Source organism: Scylla paramamosain, chromosome 20, assembly GCF_035594125.1.
Source record: "Scylla paramamosain isolate STU-SP2022 chromosome 20, ASM3559412v1, whole genome shotgun sequence".
In the NCBI taxonomy this organism is placed as follows: domain Eukaryota; kingdom Metazoa; phylum Arthropoda; class Malacostraca; order Decapoda; family Portunidae; genus Scylla; species Scylla paramamosain.
In genome coordinates this window covers 11791495-11796568 of record NC_087170.1, presented here as the reverse complement: position 1 = coordinate 11796568, position 5074 = coordinate 11791495, and positions in this window count along the sequence as shown.

Here is a 5074-nt window from a genome sequence, read left to right as displayed (position 1 = left end):
AGCATATTTTCTTACCTTTCTCGTATTCTTTACTTTTCTTTAAAGTTAAACTTATTTTCAAATCTTTTCTCCCCATTCACGTATTTTCCATCTTTTTTTCAGTCTTATCTTATTTCTCTAAGCATATTTTCAGCACTTTTATCCTGAGATTGGCTTGCGCATTGAGTTGCCAGCCAGCGGAGGAGAACCAGGCAGGGCGGGAGGAAGGAGAGCCATCTAGCGGCGCCTAAATTAACTGCTGCGGAATAAGGTCCATTGGAGGGTGTTTCCTGCGCCATCTCCAACAACATAACGTAAGACAATCTAGCTTAATGGGAGGCGGCGGCGGTGGCGGTGGTGGTGGTGGTGGTGGTGGTTGGGGAGGAAAGTGGTGAGGTAAGGATGGAGAGATGGGGGGATTGGGGAGGGTTAGGATTAGCTTATTCATCGCCTTCCCCTCTCCTCCTCCTCCCCCTCCTCCTCCTCCTCCACCTACCAATGCAGTTTAACTCTCTCTCTCTCTCTCTCTCTCTCTCTCTCTCTCTCTCTCTCTCTCTCTCTCTCTCTCTCTCTCTCTCTCTCTCTCTCTCTCTCTAATACAGATTTGAGGGGAAGATTACCACCTTCCTCCCCCTCCCCACCTTCCTCTTCCTCTTCCTCCTCCTCCTCCCTTCTTCCTGCCAAAGTCTATATTAATGAGGGCGTATCTTCCTCTTCATCTTCCCCAGCCTTCCTAGCCTCTTATCCTCTCCCCCCTCTTCGTACTCTCCTCCCCTCTCCCCTCTCCCCATCTCACCCTCTTATTCCCTCATCCCTTCCTCCTCCTCCTCTCTCCTCTTTCCTTCTTACCTCCTCTTTCTTTCCCATCTTCTCCCCTCTTTCCTTCTTATCTTCTCCCCTCTTTTTTTCTTTCCCTTCTTTCCCTCTTCTCTTTCCTTCCTTCCCTCTCCCTCTCCCCTTCCTACCCTCTTCCATCTCCCCTTCCTATCCTCTTCTCTCCCCTTTTTCCTATTCTCTCTTCCCTTTCCTTTCCTACCTTCTTTCTTTCCTATCCTCTTCTCTCTTCTTCCATTTTCACATTCTTTCCTCTCCCTTTCCTTCCCTCTTCTTCTCTCTCACCTTCCTACCTTCTTCCCCCTTTTCTCCTTCCCATATTCTCCTCTCTTCCCTTCTCGCTTCCTATCCTCTTCTCTTCCCCTCTCCCTCTCTTCCATGCTTTTCTTTTTCTGTCAATATGTCAATCTTAAATTCTCGTATCTTTTCCTGACCCATTTCTTTCCCTTCTCTCTTATTCCTTTTGTCTTTTTGTTTTGTTTTCTTTTTCCCTTTATTTCGTTAACTTTCAATTTATGTTCTTTCTGCTGTTTTTTTTTTTTTTTGGTTAGTTTTCATTTTTTTCTCTCTTGCTACTTGTTCTATTTATTCATTCATTCATTCCTTATCTCTTCCTTCTATGCTGTCCTACTCTTCCTTTTCCTCTTTCTTTTATTCTTTAGTGTTTCCTTCCTTCCTTCCTTCCTTCTTTTCTTCCTTTTTTTCTCCCCTCGTAAAATTAATTTCTCTGTATACTGCTTTTGTCTTTTCCTCTTCAGTCCTTTTTTATTTCACTATTTTCATTTTTTTCTCTTTTATTTGTCTTTCATGTTCATTTTCTACCCATTTAACTTTCTTTGCCATTTATCACATTTGTATCTATCTTTTATTTTTTTCCTTATAAACTTTCCCGCTTCATAATTTTCTTTTTTGCTTTCTTTTCCGTTTTTTTCTTCCCTCTCATGTTCCTTTTCCTTCCCCTATAATTTTTTTTCCATTCATATTATTCGTAGTCACATTTAACCTCTTTTTTTTTTTTTTCCTTCTCTTCCACCTCCCTGCTTTTTTTTTTTTTCCCGTCCCCAATTACCCGTTCATCCATCCATCCATCCATTCCCCCATCTTTCTCATCTCCCTTTCCTCTTCCTCCCTTAACCTTTTCATCTAAAGGTATACATTTTTTTTTATTTTCCCTTTTCTCCCCCCTTTTTTCCCCTCATGCTGTGATCCGCTCTTCCCTTTGTCCCTTTTCTCTCCCCTTCTAGTGTGTTTCCCCTCCTTCCCCTCCTTCCCCTCGGCGCCTGGTCACAAAACGCAGGTACGCCCGACTTTTTCCCCCCTTTTTTTCCCCTTGGCTTCACTTTTTTATATTAAGACACTATTTTTCCCGAAGCGAGCAGCGTCAGCGAGTGTTCGAGTGAGAGAGAGAGAGAGAGAGAGAGAGAGAGAGAGAGAGAGAGAGAGAGAGAGAGAGAGAGAGAGAGAGAGAGAGAGATGCAGGTGAAAATAATGGCAATAAAGAATAAAAAATGAATATAAATGCTAAATAAAGGGTAGGAGTTAAGATGAGTGGCTGAGAGAGAGAGAGAGAGAGAGAGAGAGAGAGAGAGAGAGAGAGAGAGAGAGAGAGAGAGAGAGAGAGAGAGAGAGAGAGAGAGAGATAGTGCAAAATTGGTCGCTTTTAGACTTGCCATCGTACCCAGGTAATCTCTCTCTCTCTCTCTCTCTCTCTCTCTCTCTCTCTCTCTCTCTCTCTCTCTCTCTCTCTCTCTCTCTTGATCAAGATAGTAACCTTTTGAGACTTTTATACAATTTCTTTGTATTTTTTCTACTCCCAGCAGTCGCCTTGTCGCCTTCATGCCCCGCCAATCATCGCCGGGCCTTGCCAATCACGCCCGTGCTGTCTTAATCATTCATGCATCCACCCTTCCACCCCCTCCACCCCTCCACCGGTCAATTCCTCCACCCTCCCCTCCCTCACTTCCCCCTTCGGGACTCCACCAAAAGGTCAAGGTTTTAAAAAGAATAAATCCAAGGGACGTGTTGTAATATTAAGCTGGTTTAATTTACAGACGGATGGATAGACAGACGGATGGAAATGCTGATAGATAGACAGGCAGATAGATAGATATACATGCACGTACGCGCCCCACACACACACACACACACACACACACACACACACACACACACACACACACACACAGGTCTCCGCCACGCACCAGCACACAAACTGAAATTCTATATATATTGGATGCAAGAAATATATTATACACAGAAAAAAAAATTATATATATATATATATATATATATATATATATATATATATATATATATATATATATATATATATATATATATATATATATATATATATATATATATATACATACATACATACACACACACACACACACACACACACACACACACACACGTGAGAACAATCCAAACAATCCTCACTAATTATTTCTCGCACCTGCTTCTACCTGTACATTTTTCTACACATTAGATTTTTTCTTCATTTCACTGTACATAATTTCATTTATTCATTTTTCAATAATTCTACAAGTAGAGCTGTAAAACTATTAATCACTATTACTGAATATTTCTTTTATCATTCACACCTCCTAATTAAACTAAAAAAAAAAAAAAATCGTGACCTTTGACCTGATGTGAGAGAGAACCAGTGATCCGGGGTCAAGGTAAGGGTCACATCTTCCGTCCCCCAGACCCTCGCAGGTAAGGCTAAGGAAGACAGGTAAGCAACACCAGATTGTGGGCGTGCGTAACCACGGCCAGCTCAGGTGTCAGGAATAATTAGTGAGCAGGTGAGGCAGCCCTCCCGCAGGCGCGTCCCGCAGGACGTCCACCCCGCCACTGCCTTGTGCTCGCTGTCAAGTGTTCCATTACTCTTACTACTACTACTACTGCTGCTGCTGTTGCTACTACTACTACTACTACTACTACTACTACTACTACTACTACTACTATTGCTGCGACTAATTAACTCTACTTCCAATTAGCTTAAGTACTGTAATACGACTCTCATAGTATATTGACTTCAATTTTTTATGTAATGATCCTCCATCTCATCTGCCTGCCCCCATCCCCACCAGGTCTCTCTCTCTCTCTCTCTCTCTCTCTCTCTCTCTCTCTCTCTCTCTCTGATAAGAAACTGCTACCACTCGTCTAACCTCCTAACGCGGGAACAAACAGAGAATCTCCAGTCTTCCCTTTACTAAATATACTTTCGTTTCCCTCCTGTGCCCCGTCGGAGTACCTGTTCACTCTACTACCGGTGATAAGGAGCACTGGTGCAAGGGTGTGCCATGTTTACTACTTCCAATACAGTGCTTACTTCCTTCGTCGTATTTACAGCGACATACTCCCTCCAGGCACATCATTAATTATCTCCTACACGTAATGATCTGTTCTGTCACTTCCTTCACGACTCCGGTCACGTCTGCTGCACCAAGAAAGGCAGCGGACTAAAATGAAGTGGTGTTAGACTCGAAATTTTACACCACCCCCCAAAAAAAAAGTCACTGTTCAGATCACGGCGCCAGCTATCAATACAAGGCTAGGTTGAAATGTATTTAGTTTTCCTCTTTTAAACATTAACTGAGTCTTGTTGACACGCATAACCCTGAGCAGACACTATAACTCTCTGTGGCTTTGTGGTGAAGTGCCCAGCTCGTGTCCTAAGGGTTACTGGTTCGATACTGGCTTACGAGAGTTTTATTGATGGTACAAGTACCCTGGACTCCTAGGGTGTAGTGCGATGGGCCACGAGCCTGTCCCTTTCCACTGGAGACCGACGGGCCTAAGAGTGTGGATGATGTGTGTGTGTGTGTGTGTGTGTGTGTGTGTGTGTGTGTGTGTGTGTGTGTGTGTGTGTGTGTGTGTGTGTGTGTGTGTGTGTGTGTGTGTGTGTGTGTGTGTGTGTGTGTGTGTGTGTGTGTGTGTGTGTGTGTGGTGCCTTATCAGGGCTACTCTGTGTGGTACTGCCGGCCTGGTATATATGTTACAGTCAATACCTGAATCCAGACAATTTGTAAAGTGACTTATTTTTTCAGGCAATTTGTGAACTGCCTGGTTAGGTTAGGTTAGGTTAGGTTAGGTTAGGTTAGGTTAGGTTAGGTTAGGTTAGGTTAGGTTAGGTTAGGTTAGGTTAGGCAGTTCACAAATTGCCTGAAAAAATAAGTCACTTTACAAATTGTCTGGATTCAGGTATTGACTGTAACATATACACAGAACTAGCTCGGCTCCAATAAGAACA